General features: G+C 37.3%; 1 protein-coding gene and 1 pseudogene across 14 annotated transcripts in view; one reads left to right on the top strand and one right to left on the bottom strand.

Annotated features, from left to right (window-relative positions):
• Positions 1-17,078, top strand: part of DCLK2 (doublecortin like kinase 2) — a 144,545-nt gene that overhangs the window by 39,841 nt on the left and 87,626 nt on the right. The gene's annotated exons all lie outside the window — the stretch shown is intronic.
• LOC120613707 (uncharacterized) lies at positions 3,320-3,438 on the bottom strand (annotated as a pseudogene).

Here is a 17,078-nt window from a genome sequence, read left to right as displayed (position 1 = left end):
AGATGTGAAGGAAAATGTGACTTCAGAGTACATGCAAAGTACTTTACAAAGGTTCAAAAGATGCCTTTGAAATATTTTTTGTTTGCGTGGTTTGTTAACTTTGTTTTCCAAGACAAGGAATCTTTCTTCATGAGAGTAGCATGGTTTCATGCTGTGGACTATGACTGTTGTGGTGAAGCATACAGCTATAATTATAACACACAAAGTTGGCTCGAACCCTAGTTTGAAGTTTGATGCTTGACCTGTTACATGGTTCAGTCCTCTTGTCGGAAAGATTTCTGTAACAATGAAATCATACTATGTTAAGTTATGCTACTTCAGTATCCTTTAGAAAGAGGATCATGAAATCTCTGAATTTTTTTTCGCGTTAGTCATGAAAAAAGCTTATGAAACTGTCATGAATAAAATATTTAGTGTAGTTTCCATTTAATTCTTTGCATTGCCACATATTCTTCTGTGAATCTTTCATCACTCCCTTCTGACTCCCTCTTTAAATCTGCAATAAGTTTTCAGGAGCACATCTGTCATCATTTTTTTTGTATCTAAACACAGTTTCTTAGGTGGTGTCTTCTGAATTACTCAACAGGGATAATGATTAGGTAATTTGAGATGTCATAATGGACCCCAGATCTTACTGCTCTGAAAGGTAATAGTAGATAATGGTTTCTAAACCATTGCACTCTTTCAGTTGAATAGAATGGGGAGAGAGAGAGAGAGAGAGAGAGAGAGAGAGAGAGAGAGATGAGAGAGAGAGAGAGAGATGAGAGGGAAAGAAGAGAGAAAGGGAGATGAAGGAAGGAAGAGAAGGAGGAAAGGAAGGAAAGGAGAAAAAGAAAGAATGAGAGAAAGACAAGAAATAAGAAAGAGAGGAAGGAAGAAAAGAAGAAAGAAAAAGTAAGTGTTTTCCTGGATGTTTTTAGTTTGTTGTTTCCTTTATTATTTAGCATGCTGAATTGCTATACCATTTGTTTTCCTCACTCATGCTCCAAATTGACTTCAAGTGTTTTATTTGTGATCCAAACTCCAGGGAAAATAATATACTAAATCAAGTATTTGAGCACTCTTGAATTCAAGATTCCATGCTTAACAGACACAAAAGTCCCTAAGATGTGATTCATAACTTTAGCGAACTTATGTTTGAATTGTCAAAATAAGTATAAATAAGCAACCTTAAAAAGAAAAACTAAAATCCTCAATTCTGTGTAAGGTTTTTTCTTAAGAAGAGCCTGGGAAGGAAGTGTTCCAGACAGTGAGATAAGATGTTTCAAGGAATGCCAAGATTCTCACTCCTCCTTGGGCTTGCTTCTCATTTCCTCTGCATCGTCAAGCACCACCCTCATAGGTTACTGGGAGGCAAGTGGTTAGTGGTTATGGGAGCCAACTACAGAGCCTCAGTGTTGGGATCTTGGGTTGTAAAGGAGATGATAATAAAAATGAACCCAAGAGTGACCAGGTGTTTGCAAAAATAGTTTGTTCTTCTCATTTACTTATGTCAGTTGAGACAGACTGACATTATAGGAAATAATTTTTGTCTTTTCTTTTTTCTCTTCTTCCTCCCTCCCTCCCTCCCTCCCTTCCTCCCTTCTTCCCTTCCTTCCATTACAGTTGACATTCAATATTATATTTGTTTCAGATGTACAGCATAGTGGTTAGACATTTATATAATTTATGAACTGATCCCCCGATAAGTGTAGTACCCACCTGGCACCATACATAGTTCTTACAATATTATTGACTGTATCCCCTATGCTGTATTTTACATCCCTGTGGCTCCTTTGTAACTGCCAGTTTGTACTTAATCCCTTCACCTTTTTCACCCAGCTCCCCAACCTCTCTCCTATCTGACAACTGTCTGCTTATTCTCTGGATCTATGAATTTCTGTTTTGTTTATTTGTTTTTTAGATACCACATATATGTGAATTCATATGGCATTTGTCTCACCTATTTCACTTAGCATAATACCCTCTAGGTCCATCAATGTTGTCACAAATGGTAAGATTCTTTTTTTGACTGAGTAATATTCTATTGTATATATGTACCACCTCTTCTTTAGCCAGTCATCTATCGTTGGACATTTAGGTTGTTTCCATATTTTGGCTACTATAAATAATGTTACAGTGAACACAAGATGCATATATCTTTTTGAATCAGTGTTTTGAATTTCTTCAAATATCCAGAAGTGGAATTGCTGGGTCATAAGATAGTTCTATTTTCAATTTCCCGAGGCTCCTCCATACTGTTTTCTATAGTGGCCGCACCAGTTTGCAATCCCGTCAACAGTGCATAAGTGTCCCTTCAATCCACATCCTCGCCAACACTTGTTTGTTGATTTTTTGATGGTAGCTGTTCTGACATGTGTGAGGTGGTATCTCATGGTGGTTTTAATTTGCGTTTCTCTGATAAGTAGTGATGGATGAGCATCTTTTCATGTCTCTTGGCCGTCTGTGTGTCCTCTTTGGAGAAATGTCTACTCAGGTCCTCTGCTCATTTTTAATTGGATTGTTTGAGTTTGGGGTGCTAAATTGTGTGAGTTCTTTAAAATTTTGGATATTAGCCCTCATTTTCAAATACCTTCTCCCATTCAGTAGGTTCTCTTTTCATTTTGTTGATAGGTTCCTTCGCTATGCAGAGTGTGTAGTTTGATGTAATCCCATTTGTTTGGGAATAATTTTTCTTGACAAAACAGTTATTGAGTACCTAGCATGTGTCAGACACTGTGGAAATTGGTTTAGCTATATTATTTCACTGAATTCTCATGACATGTAAAGAGGTGGGTAGCCTTAGCCCACTTTTATTGATAGCAGAGTAGCTTACCTCTGTGCAGACAAGTTTCTCTGAGGCCACTCAACTAATACATGATCTTTTGACTCTAAAAGTTGTTTTTCTTCTCTAGTACCTCACAGAAATAGTTATGAAATGACTCTCAAAAATGCAGAGTGCAAAGACTTTCTATCAAAAGAGAATTTACTATAAAAAATGCAGAGTATCAAAGTTTCTAAGGCTTCTGATATTGTAGAGCGTGTACAACTTCACAGGCAAAATTAGTTTATTCAAATAATATTTGAAGATAAAATTTTGAGCAAAACAGATTTCTACTACTTCGCCTTCTGTTCATCTTCAAATGGTGGAGGCCCTCTGATTTCTTGCCATCAACGGTGCCAAGGGCATTTGACTCATTCTGAGATAAAATGGTAAGATACCAAACCCGATAAAGTCTTCACTTATAACGTGATTTTTTTGGCAAGGCAACCCTTGGTTGACCTCACAGATTTCAAAGACCTTGTCAGCTTACAATCCTTTATTTTTTTTATTTTTTTACGCCAACAGCACCTGGTCTTCCTAGGAGGTCTCCCATCCAAGTACTAACCAGACCCAACCCTGCTTAGCTTCCGAGATCAGACGGGATTGGGCTTGTTCAGGGTAGCATGGCCATAGACCACTTATGACAAGATTTATTGGGAAAAAAGTAGCATGTGTTTTAGATTCTTATCACTCAAGTCGTGGTGCAAGGACCAGAACCAGCATCACTTGGAAGTTTTCACAAATGCAGACTCTTGGGTTCGGCTTCAGCTCTTGCGCATCATACTCTGCCTTTTCACAGTCTCCAGCTGATTTGTATGCACACATTTCAGACTCACTGCTTTAGAAAGCAATGGAAGAGAAAACTGTCTACATGGTACCCGGGTAATTGTACTAATTATAAATCTTTAGAAGAGAAGAATACAAAACATAGTTTATTTCCCAGATGAATTTATAAACTAGTTGGCCAGCACTGTGGTGTAGTAGTTGAAAGCTCAGTCATTCATTTGAAAGCTGGGTTGTTGGAATTAGACTACGTGGGTCGAGTCCCATATCTCCTCCTGAGATGTGTGAGCTAGGGCAAGTCCCTAGCGAAGGTCTGTAATGACAGTTAAATGCTGTCATATATGGTCAGTGCTTAGCATAGTGCCTGCTACATAGTGAGCTTTCCATATGTGTTGGTTATTTACTATTAAAGCAGCCTTGGATATATGTAAGGGTTTGTAACTTGATTTAAGTTTATACAGTTAGAATGTGGCATAATTTGATGTATTTTGGAACATTAGTCATAGTGAAAATAGGGTTTTAAGACTTGAATACTAGATCTGGCTGCATCATCAACTGGCTGCATAACTTTGAACAAGTTACTTAAGGCCCAACTACCCCACCTGTAAAATGTAGATAATGCTACATGACTTGCTTACTTGGTAGAATTTTCTGAGGGTCAGTTGAAATAATAAATGTAAAAGTTGGTTATACACTATAAGGCAGCAGGTGAGAATTGATATTCTGAAGGTTCTTTTTGTATAGAGAGCTGGAGCTGTTACCTGCTTAAAGCTAAGTGAAAGATAAACAAACTGAAATAAAATGATAAGAAAGCATAAGTATCAGAATTGATTGCATAGTTGTTTTGTCCCATGTGACTGGTGCTTGCTGGCTCCTGACCCTGACCTGGTCATAATTGGTTCTATTTCTCATAATGCAAATTGTATATCCTTGTTATTCAACCCCATTAGGTGCAGTTGTGTTGGAAAAGTGGGCTGTAGAGGAGGCACCTATGCTTCATATAAAGTCGCCTGCCTCTGCAACTGGCAGTACGCAGGGTCACATGCACTATCTGTTGTATACTCAGTGCCACATATGTCCAGTTTGGGGAGAACATTGCCATTGCCCTTCTTTCCAGCCATGATATTTTTACATTTCATGGAGAGTTATAATAAACAGGTTAAGTGAAATACCATTATGGGCAATATTTATTGGAAAGTGTTGAAAAATATTTTGTCAAATGATGAATAAAGTAGATGTTGAGATAAGGGTTGCCCTGGAAGGTGAATGTTAAAAAGTTGCTTATGATAAGAATTGCAGTAGAAATCCTCTTATTTTAATGTATTGATCTAGTAATTTATTGGTTGATCAAAAGTCTTACGTGAATCATTTAAAATTACATGTACTTTTTAAAGTAGCTTTTAACTTAAAACTATAAGTATTCTTTGGTTGACCAAATATTTGATGTAGAGCCAAGGCTTTTGGTTGGAGTGTGATCAGTTGAATAAAGTTCTGCCTGGTGCCTCTTATATAAACCACATCTACCATGTAGAGTTCATAATTGCTAGTTTCAGTTCTTCGGTGTGAGACCTTAGATACCTGTGAACCAGTCTGAGGGCAGGAGCCATTTAAATTTTTATCAGACCTCATCCTCCCAAATCCAAAGACATTTAATTCAGTAGCAATTTATTTTAGTAACCTATCTTTATGGCACATTTTCACAATCATTCAAGTTAATTTCCATTGAAAACCTTTGTTTTCATACTCATATTTCTTTAATTTATGTAATATTTCATTAAACTCTAGAATTTTAACAAGTGCAACTGGCATACACAGGTTTGGGAAGTAACACAGCTGACTCTAAGGATGTAGTAAACTCAGCCCACCTGTTTGTGATATCCGAGGTCAGCGTGCGAGGACTGAACATTCAGTTTGTCATTTGTCCAGAAGAAATGCAGAGCATTGTGGAGAGAGTATCAGCAGCTTTTTATTATTGTATGCATTTTGGCAACTGGCTGTAAGATGCCTAGCATGAAGTAAAATGTTTTGTGTTTTGGAAGTTTTTTGTTTTTTTTTTCCCCCTTAACATTTCATGAAGGTCAAGATCATTTGGCAAAAGTGTGCTGTTTCACAACATAAAAGCTTCTTTTCTCATGGGGGCAAGAAGGAAGAATACATTTTTCTTTGCTACTGCAAATGTCTTTCATTCTAAGCTTTGGAATTGCATCTAACATACAAAATCTGTACTGATTCTGGACTAGAGTGGAAGAAATCTTGGAGGGTTGGTTGGAGGTGGAAATAAGCTGGTCTAGTGACTTTTAAAATGCTACTGAATTGTGCATCTCATTCTTGTGAAACTAGAACCAAATTTTAGTCCAGAAAAACTACATTTTAAAATCACTTGTGTTTTTAAATGTATGTTTTTGGTTTTTTGTTTAAAGTGCATTTGACAAAGAACATAGTTGAAGTTTATGTGTTTATATAATATGCTGACTTCTCTTAAATAGTGAGGTTTTTTCACTCCTTTATTTAATTGGAGGTTTAACGAAATGTTTTATCTTTTTTAAAAATGAGAGAACAGTTTATATCCTGTATGACATACATATTCTCACCATTTTAGAAAGATCAATACAGGTGCTCCTTGACTTATGTTGAGGTTACGTCCTGATAAACCCATTGTAAGTTGAAAATATCATTAAGTCAAAAAGCGCTTAATACACTGAATCTACCAAACATCATAGCTTAGCCTAGCCGGTTTCTACACTGTATAGTACACTTTCACTCCTTCTGTAATGAAGAAAATACACAGTACCTTCACAGAAAGAGCACCGGAACTGGAGCCAGAAGCCGAGATTTTAAACCCTAGTCTGCATGATGTCTTTAGTGGCATTTAATCACTCTGAACCTTAGTTTCTTCATCTGTAAAATGATGTCAGTAAGGCCTCTTTCATCAGCAAAGCAGGGATGATTATACCAACTCACCAGACTGTTGTCCAGATTAAGTGAGATATAATGTATTAAAAGCATGTTGCACTGTGTTTGGCACAGAGTAAGTGCTTGATAAATGTGGCATTTATGGTTTTAAAAATACAGAGGTGATTGATTTAGGCCTTTACCCTTGAGTTTGCCACTTCTATTTATGTAGGGCTTAGTGCCCTCTTGCTGAGTAATAGCACTTCTGGACACATTGTTCAGGCCTGTTTCTTCCTATCTCCTGCCTAATGCCCCCAAATAGAGTGAAATTATAGCTAAGGGACTAAGAGCCAATTGCCTGCTGCATCTTGGCTTTTGTTGTCTGATGAGCGGCTGGCCATTAATGAGCTGTGAATTTCTCTCCGTCTGTCCTGTGGAGCCCCATGTGGGAACTTTCCCCACTGAAATAAAGGCGGACAAAGCCAGAAAGGATGGCCAGACCCCCTTCTTCATTGCCTCTTTCCTTTCCCAGCGGTGAGATTGTGGCTGCCGTCTTCCCGGCTCTGGCAGCCTTTCTGGGAAGGGCTTTCAGGGTAGGCGAGGCCCCAGCACCCACTGCCCTGCTGGTCTTCTGCTGCTTCCCAAGTAGTTTTTATTTTCTTCTGTTTTCAGTGTGGCTACTTATATCACAAAGAAACTGTCCTCAAAGGAGTTTTTTGCTGATTTTTTCTCATCCCTCCTAGATCACATCCCAACTATGTAGGGAGGAGGGAAAACATTGTGCACACGTATGCAACCTTCATTTCTGGAAAGGGCAGCCAACAAAGAATGTGTAGAGGACCGAATGACTTAGGGCCCTGGGGAAGCATTCTGGTCAACATATCTGAGCCCATGGAAGAGTTGAGATCTTTAAGTGGATATTGGGAGGGTCACTTATAACCTCTACAAGCCCCAGAAAGGAATACACTAGAGTGAGGACAGGCTAGCTCCTACTGTCTTTCCTCTGCCCCTGGTATTTTTCTGCAGATAAGGAACATTGAATTACTTTGGAGGTCTAGGAAAATACCATTTTTAATGTTTTATTCCTCAAGAAGCTTGAAATGGAAAACGCATCTCTAGATAAGACTTAGACGTTTTCCCAGTAATTATTGACTTAAAAAAATTTTTTTTTGATAATGTGGCCCTGGTTAAAATGTATGGATAATGAAATGAGGTGCTATGCATAATATTAATGTTGTAATATCAGCTCATTCAACTCACATTTTATGTCAATTTGAATCATGTATCAAATTGTTCAATGAAGTATTTAAGGCATTTATATATACGTATGTACATTTTATATGTAAATATATGTATGCTTTATACATAAACATATAAATTTAAAATATTTTATATATAAATATAAAAATATATATCTCTCTATATAGATATATAGATATATAGATATACACACATACAGGAGGGAAAACTTAGGGAACAGTGAGCTTAGTAACCATAAGATTTGGATTCCATAAGTCTTCAAGATCTCAGCCTTTGTTAAATAACAAAACTGAGTGGGAAATGCATACATATTTTGAAAGCACTCCTGTGATATAAATGATTTTTTTTTTTACTCTATGTGCACATCAGAGAATGTGAATGGCCGATAACTGGTTTAAAACAATGAGTTTCCCCATATATGGCCTTCAGAATAACTGAATGGAGACTTAGATTGAATTTTTGAAAATGATTATAATTAATGGTTAAGGTAAGACTAAAAATAGGCATTATCACTGCTCAAAGATAAATTTAAAAAATAAAACACATCTTTTTTTATTTAAAAAGAAACAAAAACTCCTGTCATCCTGTTGTTTGAATATTTAAAGCAGAGCTTTAAATGCTATGAGAGGTGAACAGTAAGGCAATATATATATGCCTTACTGTTAAATGCAACAGGCTCTCAGAGCAGATTCAAGGCCAATCTTAGCCATTTGTGGTGAAGCTAAGTAATAGCTTGGTAAATGCTTTAAGATATTAAAATACTGCAAGAACAAAGAACTGACTCATTCTGACAGAGGCTCTTCCCTCTTTGCAAAGATTGGAATATTTGCATAGGTCTTTGATGAATGAGTAAGATTTCAACTGGTAGGGGAGTAGAAGAGAATTTTAGATGGTCCGAGAAAAGGCATCGACGGGTAAGTCCCTGGAGCATTTGGCAGCTGGTTGAAGAGTTCACCATTACTGTGTGTGCTTCTCTTCTCCTTATGGTCCCTGGCAGCTTCAGGGCTGTTCTAACATAGTCCCAGATTCCCCTCCATTCTCCCAATAAGCATCTCTGAAGGAGCTCTGACATCATGGCATAATTTCAGAATCAAAATATAATTGGAGACTTGACGCTCTGATTGTTCTGATCAAAGACCATCTCGGATTGAGTGGGGAGAGATGGTTCCTTGAGGAAGGAGTGTGTTCTCTTATCAGAAAAGAGGGGACGTAGAGGCTGGGCGACAAAACTTGCTACACAGGCTTGGCTCAAGTTCTCCTTGTCTGGTCGTTCCAGTAATCCATCTGTCAGTTTTTCTCTTTGTTTGCTAATGGACACTAATCAAAGTGTCTTTTAATTATATTTTTTCTCAACTAGACTAGAAGCTCCTTGAAATCAGGATTCATTTATTCAGTTCAACAGTGTTAACAGCCATTTTGTACCAGAAATCTCACTATGTGTTAGAGATGCAACGACAAACAAGTTTGAACCGATTTTCTTAGGGTACTTACCATAAAAAAGGGACTCAAGACAGAAGGGTGATTTAAAAAGTCCATGTTACTGGTGGGTCTTCATATCGGTACACTTCATTTCTGTAGTAAAGTGTCAAACTTGAATTTCAGATTAAACTTGAATTTTTATGTGGAATAATGACATGTACTTTATTCTGATTTTTTTAGAAATAAGCAGTCATATTATTACCATGTGTTTTAACATGTAAAGGAAGCTAATCAACTGATTGTAGAAATCTCTACTAGATTAGTGTGCAGAAACAGAAGTGAGATGATGGGATTTTATTTATTTAGTTTTTGTCTTTGTTGTGCTAGAAATATTATAAGCGGAAAACAATGTGTATGAATGCACATTCTCACTTACATAGAAAAAGTGAATTCAGAAGGTTGAACTCACCAGTGTCACCAGCATAAAGATAAGTGTATGCTGCATAATTTTCTAATGTAGCATAAGAAAATTATGTAGAATAAAAAAGACATTTATTTTCATCCCGTATAGCAGCTGAAGTATAAAGTTAGTCCATATCAACTTTAGGGTTGGAATAGGTTTTTCAAGAGGCTCAATCTTTATGTGTAGTAAAGCGGTACTTTATGAAAGGAAGAGAGTGGCTATACTAATATGAGAGAAGTGAATAAACTTTCTTACAGCCTGTCTGAAAATGTGTTGAATGGTGACTACGGTTTCCTGAGCCAAGGGGATGGCGCTTTGAGGGTCAGGAATGATGACGGGGAGATAGAGGGTTACTGACAAGCAAGTATAGAGAAAAAGCTTCTAGACATCAGCGGGGAAAATCGTCAGGGCTCCGTGGGAGTAGGTTATGCTGGGCATTGTACATAAGATTAAGAATTTTGAATAATGAGAGAAGGGCTGAGTCAAGATATTGCAAATGGTTGGATAGAGGTACATTCAGGAATGAAGAGAGCCTTAAGGAGGGTTAGATGTGTAGTTGAAGTCATGAGCAAAATCATCTGTACAGAGTGTAGAGCTAGAAGACAGAAGGGTCCTAGGACTGAGCCTTGAAGAATTCCAGCAGTAATGGACAGAGGGAGGAGGCTAGAGAGAGTGGACTGGAGGTTGGGGAAGAACAGGTGAGGGTGGGTAAAAGCCAAAGTGTAAAAGAGCCTTTCAGAAAAGAGGTAAATGCTTTCAAGAAATCGTTGTGAGGTGACTTTCGTTGTGGGGAGTGTGGGGTGCTTTCACAGTAGTTTCTCTTTTCCCCCTGACAATCATGTTTGTTATTTCTGCAGCTTTTATTATTCCCATTCAGTATTCTAGCACCATTTTGATCAGGAGGCCCTGAGGATGGCAATGAACTTTATTCAGGTATTTTAGGTTTGTTGATGTCCCTGGGAAATTATAAACCCAGAACTCAAGGACATCAGGTAGCTTGCTCCAGCTTCTGCAGGGGTATTGTGAGGCTGAGGGAATGACAGTGTTAAAGTGACTCGTTTCACAGTGGTTTGGGATAGAGCCAAGATTGATGTTCTCTAGTGTGTTCAAAGATTCCAGCTGAAGCTGGACAAGTGCTGATGGGACAGACCACTCCATCTAACTGGAAAATGTGTTCCCACTGGACTTGGTTCCGAGAGAAGGAAAGGAAGGGGGACATTTGTGTTATTTGGCTGTAGGTAGGAGGACACTTAGAAATCCTCTAGTACAGTGTGCTCATTTTAGTGGTGAGATGATGAAGCTCCAGAGAGGCTGTGACTTCACTGGAATAACACAGCTATTTGATGACTCCAAATTCAGTTTGTTTGTTTATTTTTAAATCGTCTCCACTGCTTTAAGCTTAAAAAATAAAAATAAAAAAAAAAAACATAAACTCACTGAGCTAGTTAAAACCTAAATAAGGAGGGAAGCAATATTTAGGTCAAACATCTGATTACTTTGTAGGAACTTTAAATTATATAGATTGTGAACGGGAGCTATGAAAACAGTCACTGAGGATGTAGAAAACTTTGTTTAAGGGCCAGTGGGGAAGCTTCTCTTTTGTGATGTAAATTAGCATAGAAATACCTAGATGTAGGCTGTCTTTTAACTCATAAGGGTCTTGTAAAAACAGTAATAAATGTGCTTTCTATTTGCAGTTATAGCCAACTGCCATAAATTAGAAAAATTAATGGATACTGGTGAATCTGAAGCCTAGAAAGCCATTTGATAGGTCTTCCCTCAAGAGCTAGCTATCAGTCTGTGTTTGTGTGTTTGGAGGGTAATATATCTAGGATGTGCATTACAAAGAAACAAAATACAAATTTTTTAGTTCTCAGAGGTCTAAGATCTTTTCTACTTCTTTAGATTATATCAGATAATTTATAAGATGTGAAACTGATAAAAGACAATGTAACGCCCCATAATTCACTACAGTAACTCACAAAAGATCTCTGGAATCAGTTTAGTTTTCTAATATATTAACAGTTTGTGAGGAAAGGAAGGAAACCAGATCACATACATTTAAAAGTGTGCACAGATGGGCCTGGAATCCACAGAGAGGTGCTTCCATTTGTAAGTATTCGTTTCCATTGGCAAATTACAAAGGGCTGGGAAAAATGGGAGATGAGAGATCATGATTTGTGGAATTGTTATTTTAGAGCTAAATTATCCAGGGAACTTAAATTAAAAAGAAAATCATACATCTATAGTGGAGCGTTGCCACCTCAGGTTCGTGTCCTGTGTATTGCAGGGGCTTATGGTTTGTGATTGTCAGTCAGTCCTCAGCAGAGTCATGAACATTTTTCCTACTGTGACTTTCTTCATGTCACCACCTTCTTTTTTTTTTTTTTTTTGATTTTTAATAATATTAAAAGTAGAATTATTAGGGACAGAGTAAGTCCAAACTCTGACTTAGGAGTAGCCTAAATCAGTTAAACAGCATTATCCTATTTATCCAATATATATTTGTATGCCCTCTTCTAAAATTTTAGACCCATATTATGAAAGATAAGAATGTTAATTTCAGTTAACATGGTAAATATCTAGATATTTTAAGACATTTTAGTGGATATAATTTTAAACCAAATGTACAGAAAATTTGTAATGTTTTTTGAGCTTTTTCTCCCTACGGCTATTATTTTAAAGGCTTTCCTTGCTGTAGATACTTCTGATTCCCAAGGTATTGATGTAAGTTTAACCTGAAAGTAGTTGTAACATTGAGGGCATTAGCTCAGACCCAGACTCTTCTTTTTCACTCCCTTATTCTATCTCCCATTTCCATCATTCAGATTTATCGTTATTATGACTGTAGAATTGTCTATGGTACTGAGAATGAACTATGGACAGGTGACACATCTTCCTTTCTTGCAAAATTGGCAAAATAACAATTCTTTAATCATTCTGTAGGAGAGACACCTCATCAAATGGAGTCCTATCTTTTGAAACCAGACATTTAAATCATTCATTCTCTCTTTTATTCAGTAACAGCTAGATCACATACTAGTGCAGAGTCCAGAATCCTAGCTCCCTCCTACCCTCATTCTGTGTGACTATATAACTTAATATCTGTGAGTCCCTTTCTTTATCTATCCAATGAGGATAACTATAGTGCCCACCTTGCAAGGTGGTCATGAGGATTAATTAAGAGGACATTCAGGAAGTGTTTTCTCTGGTCTGGGGCAGGGAGCCACGGCATCAGCATTTTGAAATATTCAGCTATGGTGAAAACCCACTGCTCCAGGGAATACTCTTCAGTGCATATACTTTCCTCACTTCCTACTCCTCCCCTAAATTAAAAGGCTGTATAAATCATCAGCAAATTGCAGCAATTCTAGACACTAGAGATTTATTGCTGTTAATTAAAAGGCAAAAAGCATATTTTGTCTTAAAAGTATTATTGAAACCTGCTTATAGCAAGTGTAGATCAACCATAAAATGTCTCTTTGGATAGTAATGATTTATTTTGAGTTTCAATAATATTATACAGAAATGAAAATTTTGTTGATTCTTCTTACTCTATAAGACCTTACTGTTCTCATTTAAAGATTTTGATCACACTGATTTATGAAAACACTTGTTTTGGTTTACTTGAGTAATCTCTGATTTTGTAAACAAGAAATGGGTTCAGTCATCCTCAGAAAAGTTCATTTATAACCTTTAGAGAAGATTCCCTGAAGGCATGAATATTCCTTCTGTCTGTAATGATGGAATATATTTTCTGGGAAGGAACTTTTTGTTTAAAAACACAACTTTTAACAACTTTGGACTATAGGGTTTTATAATAAACTGAGAAAGGTCATTGAGCTGTGTTTATTCTGTGGTTTCTTCTGATCTTTGTCCGCTGTGGGTGCATTGGCACTATTTCTGCTCTGTAGGTCTAACAGCTGTTAGAGATACTATGGATGTTTGCTGAAATTAGGTTGTAATTTTATATACAATCTCTGCTGATTGGATTGCCCAGGGTTGTTTTTTTTGTTTTGTTTTTTTTAAAATTTGTCTTCCTTCCCATATAAAGTTGTTTAGATGGAATTTGCTCCAATTGCTTTTAAAACATGCAGCATGTAAGCCACAGTTGTTGCTATAAACAGCTGCACACTGTGTATTAGCTTGAACACATGGTAACATTTTATGAATGAATTAGTGAATGTCGCTTGGAGGAGAAAACCTATTTCAGAGGGAACATACATTGACCTATAAAAAAAAATGAGTGGAAACCTTGAACCTTAGAATATTATATTTATGAGTCAGTTTCCTGTTTAGAACCAACAGAGGGCTACCCTTACTTAATCCTTTGGTTGCATTACAGTGTTATCTGCATTCATTTTCATTGGCTCACCCAGTGCCTGAGTCTGGATTCTAATCATTGCACTTAATCATTGCTAATACCAACACAATATTTGTTTAAAAATCTCACCAGAGTTCCACTTATTTCTAGCATTCTTGATTGCTTGTGAAATGGTGAGTATATTGCCCTGGCGTTTTTATCTCTGAAGGGGTGAAGTTCTGGATGCTCACTTGTATGAAGAATAAACATTTCCCTGTTTTCTTTGTGCGACAGATGACTACCTAAAATGCTCATGTTAATGCATATTTTATCTGAGTTTATAATTAGAGCAAGGCCCTGAGCGATGATTAAAAGTCCTCTCTGCTCATGCAGCCTTTGTGCACTGTCATGAAGAGGTGGGCTCTTGCTGGGCTGATTGCTGGTCCTTTTCTGATGGAGACAACCCTCAAAAAGCAGCACTGGTGACTTTTTTCAGATCCCCCTGAATGGCAGGGAGCTTTGCCTCCTTTTCACTTCTTCCATGTCACAGAGATAAATGGTGGGCGGATACTGCCTAATGATGACTATGATCATGTAAAATAGCTTCTGATTAAAGAGTAGCTCAGCGGGCCAGTCTGCGTGCATTATTCTCTTGGGAGGCACATTACTGGGGTGGGGTTGAGGGATTCTCTTTCATATTCAGAAGATAAATTGCACTCATCAGAGCACTATCAGTTCGTTAAAGGCAATTTAGAATGTGCTTTTCTCATTTCAAGGAAAAAAAATGCCAAAAATTATCTATTTCAACTGGTAGGAGGAGAGAGGAATAAACATCTCAGAAGCCTGGCATGAGGCCTACAGACAGGCAGCTCTCTGGGCCTTTGCAAGATTTATATCCTTGGTTGTATGAAGGGCAGACTCTCTTTGTGGCTACACCAGTGACTGAAAGAGATTCTTTTCATGTATTTAATATTCATGGAAGGTTTCCTATAAAGATGCAGAAGAAACAATACTACAGACTTCAGTTTAAGACCTAACAGAATTAACTTTTGAGACTTAAGTCTAATACCTGTGTGGAAAGGCATCACATCTTGTGATTTTGTCATCCCTTCCCCTGAAAGAGAGGGGGCTGTACTCCTGTGCAGTGCTACCATTAGTTTATTAGTTGATTAGATAGGAACCAAAATCTGTATTTGTATGTGTGGCAGCTGTTGCAGCCTTAAGACTGTAATAGCTTTCTGTTAATACTTACAGATTAATAACCTTGTAGCAAGATGGCAATATGACACATCTAACATAGCATGTATTCTTCGTGTAGCCAGTCCGTGCTTTAGAAATGGCTAATCCACTTTTCTCACTGATCAACTGTAGATTTTAGCTTATTCTGACTATTGAACTGATTATCACGTTGAGCTGTTTCCTCAAGGAGATATTGCTTTCGAAGGTCAAAGATAGATGAGCTGGTTTGATCTGGAGATGTAATGTTTAATAGATATTATGAGCTTCCTGGGGCTCAGTAAGAGCATGATCTGCCATCACTGCACATAAGGAGCAAGAGCGTCCACCTCTGCAAGTCAGCTGTGTTTGTGTTCAAATTTCACACATCTTTGTTTTTAGCTCTTCACTTAAGCAAAGACTCTTGGCTCCTACATGCCCTACCCAGCTCCCTTCCTCTGCTGTTCTAGTGAAGAGAATGGTCATTTGTATCCAAGACTGCTAACTCCGATTGGAGAAACCTCTCATCTGACATAAGCAGGATCTTTCCTTCTGTAAAACTACTAAAATATTTCCAACATAAAAATTAATTATTAAAGGTTTCTGCACAGGACTGAAGAATGATATTCATTGATGTTGGTAGAGTTGTCAGATTTAAGGAAAAAACTGTATAGGACATACTTAGTCCTAAGAAACAATTCATTGCTTATCTGAAATTTAGTTGACTGTATGAAGAATAAACAGAAAACATCAAGAAGCTAGAAATTTTCAAAGTTAGGCTAGAAATGAGAAAAAGCAAATGGGTAGAAAATACATAGAGTAGCAGCATGGTTCATAGAAAATGACAGTGTTCCCTCTGATCTTGGGAAATGAAAAATAGTATATTACAGTGCAAAATTTAATGTTTGATGTTGAAGATTTCTTGATCTGATTTCTTCATTTCCCCTAGAAGGAAATTAGAACTGAAATAGTAAGAGGCTAAGTTACATCCTCACATTTTTATGATCATTAGAGACAGAACCAGGACCCAGCCATGGTCTCTGGCCCTTCCTTTCTGAAAACCTGTATAGTAAGACATTGACATGCGGTAAGTTTAGAGTCGCTCTATGTAAAATCAAATACTTTTAATAATGGAGATATCTAAAGACCTTTCTTGTGCAAAAGCGATTATTACAGAAATTGAAGCAGCAATTTCCAAAATACCATCTCAGTTTTAGTAACTACGCTCTCCCTCCTCCAGTGGCCAGATTCACAATGTCCTCAGCATCTGTTTCTGACTGACTTCGGCGCCTATAAGTAGCATCCCAGTTTCCTTACTTAGAACCTAAGGGAGTTTGGGTTAAATGATCTCAGTGGTGACATCTAAGTCTACTATCAAAAATCTATGCTGTCTGAATTTCTCTTAAGGATTTTATAACCATATAAAATAGAGATTATTATAAAATTGGTCAAAAATTAATTTTAGTTAATTTAACTAAAATTTAATGTTTGATGTCTAAAGTGAATGTTATCAGGAATAGCAGTATTCACTGGACTGAATCTTCCTTAAGAATGAGTTGAACTCAACCTTGAGAGGACAGAAGAGTTTGAGGACTAGGGTTGGGGGAGAGGAGGTACCAAGGTGGGAAAAAACATGAACAAGGTAAAGGAATAAAAATGATCATGGAATATTCTAGAAAATCAAACAGTGGCTATAGCATAAAATTTACCCTTGGAAATAGTGTCAAATGGCATTACCACAACCTACTTTGTCCTGTCCCTTCTTGCCCCTAGTTCTTTTACAACTGTAATTAAACCGTTTCCTCATTTTGGTTAGTCTGATCTACCCATGCCATCTCCTCTCCAACAAAGTTTTTTCAGAGTCTTCCAGGTCACACTCTGACTGGATAGAAGATAAATTAGCAAATAAGTCCATCTTGTGACATGCCAAGAATATGGTT

This window comes from Pteropus medius, unplaced genomic scaffold (assembly GCF_902729225.1).
Source record: "Pteropus medius unplaced genomic scaffold, Ma_sr-lr_union100, whole genome shotgun sequence".
Lineage (NCBI taxonomy): Eukaryota > Metazoa > Chordata > Mammalia > Chiroptera > Pteropodidae > Pteropus > Pteropus medius.
Note: the sequence above shows the minus strand (reverse complement) of the source record. Positions and strands in the feature narration are given on the sequence as shown.